The sequence below is a fragment of the Mobula birostris genome, chromosome 8 (genome assembly GCF_030028105.1).
Source record: "Mobula birostris isolate sMobBir1 chromosome 8, sMobBir1.hap1, whole genome shotgun sequence".
NCBI classification, from domain to species: Eukaryota; Metazoa; Chordata; class Chondrichthyes; order Myliobatiformes; family Myliobatidae; genus Mobula; species Mobula birostris.
Window position 1 is genome coordinate 68262988 of NC_092377.1, and position 18610 is coordinate 68281597.

The 18610-nt window shown below is 41.0% G+C and overlaps 1 protein-coding gene across 6 annotated transcripts in view; it reads right to left on the reverse strand.

Moving 5' to 3' along the window:
* The window catches only part of LOC140201367 (utrophin-like), a 524122-nt gene that overhangs the window by 468460 nt on the left and 37052 nt on the right, over positions 1-18610 (reverse strand). Inside the window, exon 1 of one of the 6 annotated variants that reach the window (XM_072265378.1) lies at positions 10343-10363. The exons of the other annotated variants lie outside the window; for them this stretch is intronic. The gene's annotated coding sequence lies outside the window, so the exon portion shown is untranslated. Of the gene's footprint in view, positions 1-10342; positions 10364-18610 lie in introns of those variants that run through there. 6 annotated transcript variants of the gene reach the window in all.

Sequence of the window (18610 nt, forward strand, 5' to 3'; positions counted from 1 at the left end):
CCTGAGAGGGTACTTGGATCCGCTCTAATTTACCTACCAGATCCCATCTTACTGGCTCTTCACTCAACCCTGGAACATCTTGACAGCAAAGATGTATACATCAGGATGCTCTGAATTGACTACAGTTCAACATTCAATACCATCATTTCCTCAAAACTAATCAATAAGGTCCAAGACCATGGCCTCAGTACCACTTTGTGCAATTGGATCCTCGATTTCCTCATTTGCAGACCCCAGTCAGTTCGGACTGGCAACATCTCTTTAATGATCTCCATCAGCAAAGGGGCACCACAAGGCTGTGTGCTTAGCTCCATGCTCTACTCACTTTACACATGACTGTATGGCTAAACACAGTTCCAATGCCATATTCAATTTTGTTGACGACACCATTGTCATGGGCGGAATCAAAGGTGGTGATGAATGGCAAATAGGAGGGAGATTGAAAATCTGGTTGAGTAGTGTCATGACAACAATTTCTCGCTCAACGTCAGCAAGACCAAGGAACTGTTATTGACTTCAGGAGAGGGAAAATAGAGGTCCATGAGCCAGGCTTAATTGGAGGATCAGAGGTGGAGAGGGTTAGCAACTTTAAACTCCTTGGTGTTACAATTTCAAAGGACCTGTTCTGGGCCCAGCATGCAAGTGCAATTAGATTAGATTAGATTAATGAGGACACTCAGTCCTCGTTTATTGTCATTTAAAAATGCATGCATTAAAAAATGATGAAACATTCCTCCAGAATGATATCACAAGAAAACACAGGACAAACCAAGAGTAAAACTGACAAAACCACATAATTATAACATATAGTTACAACAGTGCAAAGCAATACCATAATTTGATAAAGAGCAGACCATGGGCACGGTAAAAAAAAAAGTCTCAAACTCCCGATAGACTCATCATCTCACGCAGGCAGCAAAAGGGAGAAACTCTTCCTGCCATAAACCTCCAAGTGCCGCCAACGTGCCGATGCACCATTGGAAGCACCCGACCGCAGCAGACTCTGAGTCCGTCCGAAAACTTCGAGCCTCCGACACAGCCTCTCTGAGCACCATCCTCTGTTGAGCGCTTCAACCCCGCCCCGGCCGCCGAGCAACAAGCAAAGCCGAGGACTCGGGGCCTTCTCCTCCGGAGATTCTGGACCAGACAGTAGCAGCAGCAGTGAAGCAGGCATTTCAGAAGTTTCACCAGATGTTCCTCCATACTCTCACGTCCGTCTCCATCAAATCAGGATTGTGCACGGCACCCAACTTGACAAATAACAGACATCACCACCGGAGTGGCCGCTGCCAGCTGCGTCGCGCCACCTTCTCCTCCCACTTACAAAGAAATTACAAAGAAAGCACAGCAGTGCTTCTACTTCCTTAGCAGATTGCGGAGATTAGGCATGACATCTAAAACTTTAACAAGTTTCTATATGTAGTTGTGGATGTTATATTGACTGGCTGCATCACAGCCTAGTACAAGGCACCAATGCCCTTGAGCGGAAAGTTCTCCAAAATTTCGTGGATACAGCCCAGTCCATCACAAGTAAAGTTCTCCCCACCATTGAGCGCATCTACTTGAAATGCTGATATTGGAAAGCAGCATCCATCATCACAGTTCCTCACAACCAAGGACATGCTCTTTTCTTGCTGCTGCCATCAGGAAGGCGGCACAAAAGCCTCAGTACTTACACCACCATATTCAGGAACAGTTTTTAACCCCTCAATCATTAGGCTCTTGAACAAAAAGGGATAACTTCACTCAGCCTCACTGGCTAATGGACTTACTTTCAAGGACTTTTCATCTCATGTTTCTGTTCCGGGGGGGGGGGCGGGAGGATGAGATAGCAGCATGCCGCACACGCGCAGCCCTCCAGTGAAAATTTATATCGTATCTGTTAAATAGGGGCCGTGGACAATTCTGATTTGATGGAGACAGACGTGAAAGCACAGAGGAACATCTGGAGAAATTTCTGAAGCGCCAGTTCGCTGCCATTGTTACTGCGTGATCGAGAAATCTTCCGGAAGGAAGGCCTCAAAATCCCCGGCTTTGCCTGCTGCTGGCGACTGAGATTGAGGTCGAATCATTCGGACAGAGATGATGCTCATACTCAGTGTCGGAGGGCTGATCGGAGGCTCGAAGTTTTCGGATGACTCGGAGTCAGACTGTGGTCGGGTATGGCAGGGAGAGTTTTCTTCCTTCTCCCGTCTGCGTGAGATGTGGGATATTTGAGAGACTTGGAACTTTTTACCGTGCCATGGACTGTTCTTCATCAAGTTATGGTATTGTTGCACTGTTGTAACTATATGTTATAATTATGTGGTTTTGTTAGTTTTTTCAGTCTTGGTATGTCCTGTGTTTTGTGATATCACACCGGAGGAAATATTGTATATTTCCTAACGCATGCATTACTAAATGACAATAAAAGAGGACAGCATGTCTTCATAATCTAAACCATTTATTTATATTTGCTTTTGCACAATTTCTCTTCTATACTCCAGTTGAACAACCCAGTTGGGCGATCTTTCACTGATTCTGTTATAGTTCCTATTCTATACATTTGTTGAGTATGCCCACAAGAAAAAGAACCACTGGGTTGTATATGGTGACATACAAAATTTATTTTCAACTTTAAATTGGACTTGTAGCGTTCCACAGCAACAAAATCCAACAGGGACTTGCGATCACAAGTGACCAAAACGATCGCTCACTGCACAGCTCCTTCACACACGATTCCAATGCCTTCCTGACACAGACAGCAGCATAATCCGCACCAAATCCAGCTCCTTTAGTTTCTCTGCCAACGAGCAACTCGCTGATGGGGTAGACCTGCAGTACTAAATTCTTAATTTCCAGCATGGTCTTGTGTTCAAAAACAACACCATCTTTGGTTGACCCTGTAGAAGCCACTGCAATCAAAGGCACCACCATCTTACCAGAAGTACTCTTGGATCAAGACTCAGCTCTGTCAAGTTTATAGCGGAGCAAGTGAGCAACTGCCGGTCCAAACGAATTCACCGACAGACACATTTATAATGCCGAAGAAGAGTACAAAGAGAAGGATGACACGAAAACAACAGCAATTGGTGATCGTGAAGAAGATTCTCAACGTGGGCAAGGAATGGCAATCAACTTCCACCACCTCCAACGGGATCCTATCACTAAGCACATCCTTCCCTCTACCCGCCTGCTTTCCGCAGGGATCGCTCCCTACGTGACCCCCTTGTCCATTCACACCCCCCCCATCCCTTCCCACCGATCTCCCTCCCAGCACTTATCCTTTTAAGTAGAACAAGTGCTACACATGCCCTTACACATCCTCCCTCACCACCATTCAGGGTCCCAGACAGTCCTTCCAGGTGAGGCAACACTTCACCTGGGAGTCGGCTGGGGTGATATATACTGCGTCTGGTGCTCCCGATGCGGCCTTCTATATACTGGCGAGACCCGACGCAGGCTGGAAGACTGTTTCGCTGAACACCTACACTCTGTCCCCCAGAGAAAGCAAGATCTCCCAGTGGCCGCACATTTTAATTCCACGTCCCATTCCCATTCTGATATGTCTATCCGCGGCCTCCTCTACTGTCAAGATGAAGCCACACTCAGGTTGGAGGAACAACACCTTATATTCCGTCTGGGTAGCCTACAACCTGATGGCATGAACACTGACTTCTCTAACTTCCATTACTGCCTCACCTCCCCTTCGTACCCCATCCACTATTTATTTATTATTGTTTTTCCCCCTTTTTTCCCCTCACTTTTTTCTCCCTCTGTCCCTCTCACTATAACTCCTTGCCCATCCTCTGATCCTCTGCGTCCCCCGCCCGCCTCTTTCTCCCTAGGCCTCCCGTCCCATGATCGTCCCATATCCCTTCTACCAATCAACTTTTCAGCTCTTAGCTCCATCCCTCCCCCTCCTGTCTTCTCCTATCATTTCGGATCTCCCCTCCCCCACCCCCCACTTTCAAATCTCTTACTATGTCTTCTTTCAGTTAGTCCTGACGAAGGGTCTCGGCCCGAAACGTCAACTGTACCTCTTCCTATAGATGCTGCCTGGCCTGCTGCGTTCACCAGCATTTTTTGGTGTGTGTTGCTTGAATTTCCAGCATCTGCAGATTTCCTCTTGTTTCAGATTTAATGGTATATGGTGTAAATTTTGTTGTTTTGCCGCAGCAGTAAGTTGTAATACATAATAATAAAAATGAAAAATTACAAGAAGAAACATAAAAGGTTAAATAAAGTAATGCAAAGAGAGAACAAAAAATGAATTTCAATTCAGTTAGGTACGAGGTGTTGCACTCCAGGTCAGAATCAGAATCAGGTTAAATCTCACTGACAACAACCACAAAATCTGTTGTTTTGTGGCACTAGTATAAATCAGAGTTGGATTTATTCACTCTGGGGAGTGTTGTGGAGCACAGGGACTGAGAAGTACAAGCATATAATTCACTAAAAGTGGTATCACAGGTGGACAGGGTGGTTAAGAATGCGTTTGCACACTGGCCTTCATCAATCAGAGCACCAAGCTGACGCAAGAGGCAGATACATTAGGGACATTTAAGAAACCTTTATTTAGGCACATGGATGACAGAAAAATTAGGGGCTATGTAGAGCTAGATTGATCTTAGAATAGGTTAAAAAGTTGACACAACATCATGGGCCGAAGGGCCTACACTGTGCTGTGGTATTCTACGTTCTAAAACAGGCTGTGATCCAACCAGTCAGAATGCTCTCCACCGCACCTGGTAAAAATGTGTAAGTCTTTGGTGACAGACCAAGTCTCAAATCCCTAACAAAGTATAGCCTCTGCCATGCCTTCTTCATGATTGCAGCAATGTATTGGACCCACGAAAGACCGCTGAGATGTTGGTACCCAGGAACTGGAAACTACTCACTCTTTTCAAAATTGATCCCTCAATGAGGACTGGAATGTGTTCTCCCAACTTCCCCTTCATGAAGTCCACAATTAACTTATCAGATTCACTTCAGAATCAGATTTATATCAGCTGCATATGTCATGAAATTTGTTGTCTTTGCAGCAGCAGTACATAATAATACAGCACAGAAAAACTGAATTACAAAAAATATATATACACAAAATAGTTAATTAGTTGAAAAACAGACATAAAAAAGTACTAAGGTGGCACTCATGGGTTCAATGTCTATTCAGAAATTAGATGGCAGAGGGGAAGAAGCTGTTCGTGAATCGTTGAGTGTGTGCCTCCAAGTTTCTCTACTTCTGTCCTCGTGTTAGCACTGAGAACAAGGTATGACCTGGATTATGTGGGTCCTCAATGATATATGCCACCTTTTTGAGGCATCACACCTTGAAGATGTCCAGGATACTATGAAAGCTAGTGCCCATGATGAAGCTGATTAAGTTTACAACTCTCTGCCGCTGATTTCAATCCTGTGCAGTAACACCACCCACCCCCGTGCCCGATGGTGATGCAGTCAGTTAGAATGCTCTCCACTGTGCATGTGTAGAAACTTGGGAGTGTCTTTAGTGACATGACAAATCTCCTCAAACTCCTCATTAAATACAGCCACTGCTCTGCCTTCTTTGTATAGACAAATGCAAAGACTTACACAGAGTGTGAGGGTTTTGCGTGACGCCACTTAACCTGCTGGTCTATCTTACTCCTGCAAACTTCCTCACAGTCTGAGATTTTACCAACAGCGGTGTCATCAGCACATCTATAAATGGTGTTTGAGCAGTGTTTAGCTCTGTTATCACGCGTGAGAGAGTAGAGCAGTAGGCCAAGTACGCATCTTGAAGCATGCCTGTAGGGTGTATGTTTAACCCATTGCTCTGCTCTGTCTACAACATTTATAAGACATTTGGATAAGTTCACGAGTAGGAAATGTTTAAAAGGATAGGGGTCAAAAGGCAAGTATCTTAGTCAGCATCATCGATTTCGGCTCAAAGGCCTGTTTCAGTGCTGTATTACTCTATGTGATAAAAGAAATACAAGAATTTTCTATATTGAATAAACAAAATATATACATATACTACAAAACAAACGGACAACTACTTATATAGGACTACTAAAATGCTACAAATGCTGGCAATTTGAAAGGTTAACATGCAGGATTAAGAGAAGTCATTATCTGAAGGTTAACTATTTCTTTCACAATGGATCTCGCCTGACCTTGGTAATTCCCGTATGTTCCATTATTCTCTCACATTTGTGGAGTCTGTCCATTCCATCCCTCCCCCTCTCTTTCTCATCATATTCTGAAAGCACATTACCACCAGGCTCAAGGACAGCTTCTACCTCAGTTATGAATATTAAATAGTTCCCTGCTGCAAGATGGATCTTGGTCTAAAAATCTACTGATTTATGATCTTGAACCATATTGGATACCTGCGCTGCACTTTCTCTGCAGCTTTTATACTTCATTCTACATTGCACTATTTTACCTTGTTCTACCTCACCACATTATGTCAAGATTTGATCTGTATAAGCAGCATGCAAGATAAGCTTTTCACTCTATATTGGCATTATGTGACAATAATAAACCAGTAACAATCAATTGGTCTGCGATAGATTGTGGAGTACAATTATGCTTCTGTTGATAGCCAACCACACCTCCAAATATTCAAGATTTCACTTGCTAAACCATTTTTTTGTGGGAAGATATTTTTAAAATATGACAAAGGGCTGTGCAGTGTTTCTTCCTACTAATATTCCAAGTTTGCAGTTATAATAATGGTATTCCCCATGCCAATGCCAGTTGTGGGTGATCTTATGTCAATGGATTTCGAAACCAAATGGCAAGAGACTAAAACTACATTGTTCTGTGTAATGTTTATGTCAAATCAACCTCCAATACTTACACAATCAATATTATATGTTGACATAAAAAGCACAAGAAAGTTATCATGACAGGGAGTGATGCACACCTGTGTTTATATTATTTCTTACTGCGAAGTTCTGATGATTCATAACTTTTATTTACAAGTCTTCTCCATTTAACCATGGTTCAAGTTTCTAAAGAACACTTCATTACACAAACTTTACATAGCAAAAGATACAGTAAAACCTTAACTTTCAACAGATACCTATAACTACGAATGACTAAATAGGTCGGAAGTTCGCCAATGCCCTCCCAGTAACAATGCAGTAAATTGAGAAGATCCTGCTTACTTTGACAAGCTGAAACACACAAATTTAAACTTACAAGCCATAGCTCAAAGTTGCCAAATGGAAGAACATGAATGTTCAAGTAATTTCCTGATTGAAGTATCATTCACCCAGTCTACGAGATTGCAGCTGGTTTTCACAAAACTGTGTTTAAATGGCACCATATCTGTTCCCTGCCCTTTGTGACTGTGAACAATAGCTTTGTTACATTAACATTCACCAAACTGGAGAGAACATATTGAATGAATACATTAATAAATGGTGTCATCCAGCCCTGATGCAGGGCTTCAACCAGAACAATTCCTCACCCCAAACCCCAACAGATGCTGCTCCACCTGCTGATTTTCCTCAACATTTTGGGTTCTTTTGCTTAATAAATACTGTCAATATTTTAATTATTAAATTTACTTGATTTTTTAATCAAAAAATGCCCCCTCTTAAACATCTTCTCCTCTTTTTGTGGTCTCAAAAGACTAACTTCCATTCATGACACAAACAATGGCCCCAGAAAGCAAGTACGATTTAATGCTCCTATTGGCCTTTTCATCTTCTCTCCACAATAGTAGTGTAGGTGTCAGCTGCTGTTAAAGCCTGAGGACAGAAATAACTGACATGTTCACAATAGGACAGCAGTTGACTTAAAAGCATAAACATTCAGTGTTTAATTAAATCGGTGCTTAGTGTAAAGATGCAACTGTGTCCCTTTATATAAATAAATATCTTCCAAAAAAATTGGTCTGAAGATATAATTGAAAAAACAAACTTGTTATAAGCACCGCCAGGAGCACCTAGGTAGCTTTTCTTCCAAGTCTGAATTAATATAATTGCTCCAAAAAGATCAACTTTTGAAAAACACAAAAATGTACAGAAGACGATACTGACAACTTCAGATTTCAATTCAAATTTTGAACTTCTATGGAATATCAACTGAGTATATACATAAACAGGAAAGTCATCTTTCTTCTTATTGTAGATAGACAAATTTATTTTCTTTCAGAAAAATATATTTTTGTAAGAACACTGTTCTTTGCTGGTAATCAAGTCATGTCTGATCACATCACAAAAATGTGATCAAAAACATCAAGGGTATAAGCAGTTTTAATTTTAGCAATTCATAAGCTCAAAGTGCAAAGTTCATGCCACAATGAAATTTCTAATGTACAAAAACATATTCACGCACAGCACATACTGCACTAATTATTCTGCAAATGTGTTCCCACCCCCACAAAGTGAACACAATGCCAATTACAGTAAAGGCAAAACACATTTGATTTCTGTTCCTTTAATAACTGGCTCTAAGTGATAGAAGCAGCTCAGGAGTCAAAATCCAATTTCCATTTCTCCACATAGCTGCATAACAAGCAATTACCTTCAGTAGATACAACTCTTGTGCTTGCTTGAACTCAAGCAAAGTGCTTCAAAAAGGTATTTAAAACTTAATTTAATAGTCCTGGAGAATTTTAGGGCCAGAAAGAAAATAAATGATACCAGATGAGAACATACCTTTATCTTTTTGCTCAGATTAACATAAAGGCAGGGAGGATGAAAATTCTTCATGAATATGATCCATGTATTACCTATAATTGGACTACTCCAGTTGTCTTTGGCTCCCATCCAATACTGATATATTTGTTGGTCTCAAGGTGTTGTAAGTAAATAGCCTGCCAGCTCCAAGGTTATGAAGTAACACTAAAGGTTACCAGCTCTATTGGAAATTACTGTGGATTGATTTGCAGCAGTATTACAGCAACAGCACAGATCCTGCTTAATGACTAAGAAAACTGGGAATTTATATATGCTTTTGACAGATTTATATCTGCTTATTTTTGACAATAATCAAAAATAACAGTATTCATAGCAGGGAGCTTTCAGTAGTGTCAATGTTTTGAGAAAAGGGCAGACTTGGAACATAAAACTTTTGCTTCAAGATTGGAAGAAAATTCTTTTCAACACCATTCTCTAATTATTTAGATAATGTGTGCATGAAATAAAATTTTAAAACATTCATACAATAGACCAATACATATTGCATGTGCCTTGCTGTCAAAAGCACCAAGTTTTCCATGGTACCTTAAATGAAGGAACAAAAATTGCCGGAAATGCGAGCAACACACACAAAATGCTAGAAGAACTCAACAGGTCAGGCAGCATCTATAGAAACGAGTACAGTCGACACTTTTCATCAGGTTCTACTGACTTTTTCCTCCCTCCACAGATCCTATCCAACTTGCTAAATATTTACAGCATTTCTGCCTGCCTGCCTTGGAGCCTCCATTTACAGGATCATTGATCCTGAAGCCGCTTAAAGAAAGCAAGGACTTAATCCACAATTTATGTTGCTCTTTCTCACAATCCACTAATTATGTTAGGCAAGGTTGCATTCAAAATAAATTTGTTTTCTCTTCCTGAAGTAATGCTCAGCTTTGGTCAGGGTAAGCTGAACAATGAAGTTGCACTCCCTCAGGTTTTTGCCAACCATTAAAGTCCCAGTAACCAGCATGTCTACCTCAGAATCACTGTTACTACATCGGGTGTTCAGTTGGCAAAGCAGGGGACTGCTACAATAACACAGACCAGTCAAGTATCCTCCCAACTGTCATTAACAGCTGTCAACACAAACACAGAACAAGCTTCCATTAAATAGAAATGAAGCAAAATAAAAATCACACAATGAAGAATAATCCACTTTATTCCTCATACTTCCTGACAATTGTCATATTCACTGTATCAAGCTTTACACTGCACGCGCTCAGCATACATTGGTACTATGGCCAATGAAGTTCAACTGTAGCATCAAATTCTTTAAACTTAATGAAATGGCTTCACTTAGAACTGCTACCTATGGAATTTGACTCTCAATTATTTAACCAAGGTTTGCATTTTTCTAACAAAACCTCTTCCACAACTACTTTACATCCTATTAATTATTTATCGAGAAATCACAAACTGCGGATGCTGGAAATCAGAAAGGAAAACTAAAAATGCTGGAAACACTCAGGTAAACAGCATCAATGCAAAGAGAAACAGGGTTAATAAATGTCAACTTTCTCCTTCCACAGACACTATCTGCTTATCAGCTTTTCCTGTTTTTCTAACTAGCTATTGACATATATTCACTAATCTGAAGCAGGCCTCACGAGGGTTCTACACAATGTACCCAGTCAGTCTCCTCCTTCCCGTCCACCTCAATTTGCAACTTGTCTACTCACCAGATCCATTTGTTACATGGGCACTTTGATTGCAAGTTTGATATATAGTGCAACTCTTCCATGATAACAATTTCACCCTCCGTATACTCATCTTTCAGCTCTACTCAAATTAAAACAAGCAAAGGAAACGGAAACAGAACGCTGCCTGATGTAAGCTGGGAGATGGAAACTAACCATCTTTTATGAGAATAACTACACAGAACAATAACCACAATCTCAACCACAATCAGCACCTAGTTCAGTAACAGCTTTGCAGAAGTTATGCTACTGAATGGGTGCTAAAAGCTCCACCAGTGACGTGTGCAGATTAAACATTCTGCCCAGTGCTCATTTCTTCATATCCACAGGTGACAAATTTTTCCCACACTTTTATTTCTGTGCAAACACCTTAAAAAAACTTTTAATTACATCTATTCACTCTGGATCAATTGGTGAACCCTTTCCAGCAACGGCAATTGCCAAATCTTAAATCTAAATTCATGAATATTTTAATTTGTTGTGGGCCTGCCAGCCAAGCAGCAATACCAAGAGTTTACTTCAAGATGCCAGACACAAATAGCACTCCAATAGAGACCCACTTAGTGTTCTCCCAAAATGTGGTAGTTAGGGTAACGGAATTTATAAATCGCTGCCAAAAAAATTGAGAAACTGAATAAACATTCATTCTTAGGGAAACCATGTGAGACTATAAAGCTGTAGAAAAAAAATAACAAAATGGGAAAAAAACAATCATTGTCAATTTCTATTGCTTCACAAAAAAAATCACCATACAGACAATTATCTAGGAACACAACCCCTCTGTAACGCTGGGTGCCCTATACTCTGTTGAAGATGGTCCATAAATACTGTGTAGACACAACAGACTACAGACGATGGAACCTGAAACAACATGCAAAATACTGGAGGAACTGCGGAAATCTGAAGGAAATAACAAATGTTCACTTCACAGGAAGCCACAATGACCAACATTCATAAAGAGAGATGCATGCTTTGGGACCCCAAGAACAAAATAACACTGAGACTCATTGCCTCACAGCTTGATAGGTCACAATGTTCAAGAATCAACTACTTGTATGTTATCTATTCAATTAATAGCTTAAATAAAGGCATGTAGAACTTTCACTACCTGCCAGTGGTGTGTTTCTAACTGCAAATTTGGCACATTAGAAGGGAAAGATTACTGCTAACTAGTGAACTATGAGGCAGATTTGAAATCTTGGCTTCAAGTGCCTTTCTTCATAGTCCCAAAAGCTGTGTTATGATTTAGGAAGAGAATATCAGTCTTCATTGAGAACTGTTGCCCCAGAAATGGTACTATGTTTACCAAGGTTCCACTATGGAAGAGTATAGTGCATCAGGGATATGATGACAGTAATCCCTTGCCAAGTGGGATCGCAAACCCCTTTCACTCATTCTCTTTTGTAAAGAGGTTAACAAACACATATAATTCAGACTTTAAAAATATGCACACGCAAGTGTTATCCAATACTCTAGCTAAATAACTGAATCTGTAGTAATCATGGCACTGTAAAAGAGACAACACGCATTGAACTAATTCCCATTTGGCCTATTGATAAGCTCAACTCCTGCAGCAAAATTAATAAACACTCAAGTGTTGACAGTGGGCTTGTAATTGGTTGCACTTGTTCACAAGCCTGAGTCACCTCAAGGGACAATGTTTTGCAATCCGTTGAGATCTAGTAGTCAAATATGGTTAGCTTTTCTGAGATAAATTGCTTACATTCATGAATATTTCAAATGGCAGAACGAATGATTCTTCTGTTCATTACTGGTAATCCGTTTGATAGCAAACATTTCTGAGATTCAAGACCAATGTGTGATTCAGTGATGCCTCAATGCAGTCACTGATTAATGTTTGAAGTCCAACCAGTGATCACACTTAACCAATCTCTGACCAGAAGACAATAAAACCATAAAGCATTAGAGAATTCAACTCATCAAGTCTTCTCGCCACTTGATTATGGCCAATTTATTATCCCTCTCAACTCCATTCTCTTGCCTCCTCTCTGTAACCTTTGATGTCCTTACTAATCAAGAACCTAGCAAACTTAATTTTAAATATTCCCAGTGACTTGACCTCCAAAGTCACTTGAAATAATAAATTCCAGATTCAACATCCTCAGGGTAAATACATTTTTCCTCATTTCTGTTTGAAAGGGACATCATGTATTCTGAGGCTATGCCCTCTGGTCCTAGACTCTCCCACAAGTTGAAACATCGTCTCCACATCCACTCCATCTTGTTCAATATGTGCTGTACCAATATCTGGACCTTTCAATAAATGATTGGTTTTAATCCAATACACCCCCTACCCATTCTTCTGAACTTCTGCAAGTACAAGCCCAAAGCCATCAAATGCTGTGATTATTCTCGTGAACCTCCTCCGGATGTTCACCTCTGGATTCTCTCCAACCCCAGCACATCTTTTCTTAAGGCTACATCCCCACTAGACCAGATAAATCTGTAACTGAAGCTTTTGCTCTTCGTTTTGACCCTCCGTCCACACTGAAAGTGTTTTCCTCCCCCGAAAACAGAGCTTTTCTAAAACACACTCCAGAGTGTTTAAATCTCAAAAAGCTGGTTGGGCATTGTAGTGCGTACGGGGTAAGCGGAGGTTTTAAAAAAAACTGTCGTCCCTTTCATCGGTGAAGAGACTATGGCAGTAAGAAATGCTTCCAGGGTGACCCCTCTGTGGCAGTGGGGAAGATGTTGGTGGGGCCACCCGGGGTCTGTGTGTCCGTATATGTAGCTATTGTAGTGGCTGTGAGGCTGGTATTGTGGCGGTGAAAAGTACTGGGGGGGAGCCATCATATTCCTCATCATTGCAAATCCCTCTCCAACAGAGTTAGTCAGTTTTTCAATGTTCGTCGTCAGCCAGGTCATATTGTCCGTGAACTCCCTGTCGGTTGCCTCCATACGCTCCAGTACTTGCGTTTTTAGTTTTAAGGAGAGCCAACAGCTGTCCGTAATTTGGCAATTTCCTTTTAAGTTTTTCTAGTCTGTAACTGGACAAAGTACCAAGTATACCGTTTCCAGTTCACTTGTTTTCTGTAGATGTGTCCTGCGCATGCCCAGTAGGAGGAGATTCACCCAAATGCCCATTTTAATGAGGACGGAGATATTTTTAAAAACACCTGGTGTGGACGCCTATCGTTTTTACGTGAAACTGGCATTTTCAAAATTATCCAGTCTAGTGTGGACGTAGCCTTAGCTCAGACCAAAACTGCTTTCAATACTAATCTTTTCTCAAGCACTTCAGAACAAGGCAACCAATGCTCAACATATAATGTGTCACTATAAACTGACTAGAGAAAAAGAAAACAAGCAGAATAATACATTTATTTTGTTACTGAGAATGAATTAGCAGTTGACAACAGAACAATGGCACTTTATTAATGGAGAGAACACTCATTATCCCAACCCACGTCAGCTTAATGAATCTAACCCCATCAGAATACCACAAAATGGAAACTGACAACAATGGGAATACTCAGATCAGGGAGCATCCACAAGGAGAAATAACTCATTTCAGAAATGGGAATAAAGATAAACAGCTTTTATGAAGCAGAGGAAAGCAGAGTAACTCTTGTACTCTAAAGATTTAATTCTTTTCAGAAATAAAGGCCAAGAGAAAAATGATTAATCTATGATAAACCATGGAAATTGAGGATGGTAACAAATTTAAATAAAGGTATGCAGTATGTGATGAATCATCAAGAATACAAAACATTTAAAAATCAAAGCATAATAAAAGGAAATAAGAATAATTAAATGAGACAAAGTTAGCAATAAATGTAACAATAGACAGCAATCACGTAGGACCGCAATGGGAAATGAAAGGAAATAAAATTCAGAACAAACGGGAAGGAAAGGTCCTGTGAAAATTAGCACAACTGAATACTGACAATTCCTCAGCAATGTTAGGACTTAAAAGAAATGCATGCAGTGATAATGAATGAAATTTTTCAAAGTCCCCATCAATTCTGGAAAGATCCCAATGGATCGCAATACTGCAAATGAAACAATCCTTAAACAATTCAGAAGGCAAGGCAAGGAAACAAGTCAGAATAAGAATTCAGAATCAGGTTTATTATCACCAGTATGTGACCTGAAATTTGTTAACTTAGTAGCAGCAGTTCAATGCAATACATAGTATACAAGAAATTTTTAAAAAGTAAATCTTATTCAGTATACTTTATACAGTATATGTATATTGAATAAATTAAAAATCATGTGAAAAACAGGAATACTATATTTTTTTTAAAAAGTGAGGTAATATCTAAGGATTCAATGTCCATTCAGGAATCGGATGGCAGAGGGGAAGAAGCTGTTCCTGAATCACTGAGTGTGTGCCTTCAGGTTTCTGTATCTCCTACCTGAAAGTAACAGTGAGAAAAGGGCATGCCCTGGGTGCTGGAGGTCCTTAATAATGAACACTGCCTTTGAGACACCGCTCCTTGAAGATGTCCTGGGTACTTTGTTGGCTAGTACTCAAGATGGAGCTGACTAAATTTACAACCCTCTGCAGCTTCCTTCGATCCTGTGCAGTAGCCCTCCATACCAGATAGTGATGCAGCCTGTCAGAATGCTCTCCACAGTACATCTACAGAAGTTTTTGAGTGTATTTGTTCACATACCAAATCTCTTCAAACTCCAAGTATAGCCGCTGTCTTGCCTTCTTTGTAGCTATATCAATGTGTTGGGACTGGATTAGATCCTCAGAGATCTTGACACCCAGGAACTTGAAACTGCTCACTCTCTCCATTTCTGATCCCTCTATGCGGATTGGTATGTGTTCCTTCATCTTACCCTTCCTGAAGTCCGCAATCAGCTCTTTCGTCTTACTGACATTGAGTGCCAGGTTGTTACTGCGGCACCACTCCACTAATTGGCATATCTCACTCCTATACACCCTCTTGTCACCACCTGAGATTCTACCAACAATGGTTGTATCATCAGCAAATTTATAAGATAGTACTTAAATTATGCCTAGCCACACAGTCATGTGTATATAGAGTGTAGCGCAGTGGGCTGAACACACACCCCTGAGGTGCACCGGTGATGATCGTCAGCGAGGAGATGTTATCACCAATCTGCACAGATTGTGGTCTTCCAGTTAGGAAGTCGAGGATCAAATTGCAGAGAGAGGTACAGAGGCCCAAGTTCTGCAACTTCTCAATCAGGATTGTGGGAATGATGGTTTTAAATACTGAGCTGTAGTCAACGAACAGCATCCTGACATGGGTGTTTATGTTGTCCAGGTGGTCTAAAGTCGCGTGGAGAGGCATTGAGATCGCATCTGCCGTTGACCTATGGTGTCAACAGGCAAATTGCAGTGGGTCCAGGTCCTTGCTGAGGCAGGAGTTCAGTCTAGTCATGACCAACCTCTTAAAGCATTTCATCACTGTTGATGTGAGTGCTACCAGGTGATAGTCATTAAGGCAGCGCACGTTATTCTGAGGCACTGGTGTAATTGTTGCCTTTTTGAAGCAAGTGAGAACTTATGCCCGCAGCAGTGAGAGGTTGAAAATGTCCTTGAATACCCCCGACAGTTGGTTGGCACAGGTTTTCAGAGCCTTCCCAGGTACTCCATCAGGACCTTCCACCTTGCGAGGGCTCATTACCTTTAAAGACAGCCTAACATCAGCCTCTGAGACAGAGATCACAGGGTCATCAGGTGCAGCAGGGATCTTCACAGCTGTAGTTGTATTCTCCCTTTCAAAACTGGCATAGAAGGCGTTGAGATCATCTAGTAGTGAAGCATCGTTGCCATTCATGCTATTGGGTTTCACTTTGTAAGAAGTAATGTCTTGCAAGCCCTGCCAGAATTGTCATGCATCCAATATCACCTCCAACCTCGTTTGAAATTGTCTCTTCGCCCTTGAAATAGCCAGTCAGTTTATAACATGCAAAATAAAAGTTGAACTCCTCCCTTAAAGTTATGGCGACCCTTCAAAAAAATTATGACATGATTTTATGAAAGGAAACAGTCAAATTTTTTTATTCAATTCCTTGAAAATGAAATAAAGAGGTAAGTCAAAGGAGAACTAGTGCAAGCTCAAGCAAAAAAACTACAGATGCTGAAAATCAAAAACAGAACAGCAAATATAGGAAAAGTTGGAAGTGCACATCAGTGTTAAGAACAAATAAAAATTAAGTTTGGGATTTCCTAAAGGTATTCAATAAGGCACCATATAACTGTTAAGTGCAACAGCCATAATTTTGAATGACTATTAGCAATCTGTTCATCGATTTATTCAGATTGAGCAGGGGAAAAATAGATGAAGTATAACGCAGGGAAATTAAGGAGAAGAGCAGAAACGTGTTTAAAAAGAGATACCACAGAACTCTGCTCCACAGAGGGATCCTGGCATCCTTTTATCAATTTAAATCGGATTATGTACAGCTCCATCCTTTGAAGCTGATGAATAAACGCAGCATATTTGGAAGATGCCAAGCCTTTTGTTGACCAAATGGACTAAATTGAGGTAAAAACTATTAAAATATTTCATGAACACAAGATTGAAATTTTAAGCAGCAGACAAAATGCTAAATGAGAGAAGAAACATTTTTCTTAATCATTATACAGGGGTCAATTAGATCAAATTCACAACAACTCACAGAGTACAGCCATCTTTCCTATCTCTTCCAACACCTCCCCTCAGAACATATTTGTGGTAATCAACTCCTGCTAATTCTCCTACTACTCACTTCTATCAAATTTCATTTAAAATAGCCAGTTAACCTACCAACCATCTCTTTTTGAAACACAAGAAGAAATCAAAGTAGCTGGCAATAACAAATGGTCACTGCAGGAATGTGCAAACTCCACATCAGTGGAGCTGTGCAGCAGCAACTGTACTAACTGCTGCAACCCATGCAAATTAAACATTTTTCACCTTTCAGATTTGAAAATACCAGTTGAAATGGTATCACTGAGCATGAGAAGGTGACCAGAGCTGTTTGTTCTTTAAATGGGCAACACACAAAATACTGGAGGAACACAGGTGGTCAGGCAGTATCTGTGGAGGGGAATAAACAGTCGATACTTCAGACCAAGACCCTTCATCAGGACTGGAAAGGAAGAGAGAAGCAGCCAGAATACGATAGGGGGAGGGGAATGAGTACACACCAGGAGGTGATAGGTTAACACAAGGAAATCTGCAGATGCTAGAATTTCAAGCAACACACATAAAAGTTGCTGGTGAATGCAGCAGGCCAAGCAGTATCTCTAGGAAGAGGTACAGTCGACGTTTCGGGCCGAGACGCTTAGTCAGGGCTAACTGAAAGAAGAGCTAGTAAGGGATTTGAAAGTGAGAGGGGGAGGGATGGAGCCAAGAGCTGAACTGGTGATTGGCAAAAGGGATACGAGAGGATCATGGGACGGGAGGCCTAGGGAGAAAGAAAAGGGGGAGGGGGGAAAAAAAACCAGAGGATGGGCAAGGGGTATAGTGAGGAGGACAGCGGGAGAAAAAGGAGAGAGAGAAAAAGAATGTGTGTATATAAATAAATAACAGATGGGGTACGAGGGGGAGGTGAGGCATTAGCGGAAGTTTGAGAAGTCAATGTTCATGCTATCAGGTGGTTGGTGGGTGAAGAAAGTAGTAAGAAGCTGGGAGGTAAGAAGAAATCTAATAGGTGACGATAGTGGACCATGGGAGAAAGGGAAAGAGGAGGAAGAGGAGGGACACAAAGGGGAGTTGAAAAGCAAGTGAGAAGGTAAGAGGTAAGGGGGTCCAGAGTGGGGAATTGAAGAGGAAAGGGGGGGGGGAGAGAGAATAATTACCAGAAGGTTGGAGATATGACTGTTCATGCCATCAGGTTGCAGGCTACCCAGACAGAATACAAGGTATTGCTCCTTCAGCCAGAGAGGGGCCTCTTCATGGCAGAGACTCATTCCACCGAGATGCAGCACACAGCATCATAGGAAGTTATTCCTGCCTGTGGCCATCAAACTTTACAACTCCTCCCTTGGAGAGTCAGACACCCTGAGCCAATAGGCTGGTCCTGGACTTATTCCATAATTTACTGGCATAATTTACCTATTACTATTCAACTATTTATGGTTCTATTACTATTTATTATTTATGGTGCAACTGTAACGAAAACCAATTTCCCCCGGGATCAATAAAGTATGACTATGACTATGGCAGTAGAAGAGCCCATGGACCAACATGTCGGAATGAAAATAGGGATTGGAATTAAAATGGTTGGCCAATGGGAATTCCTGCTTTCTATAGATGGGGC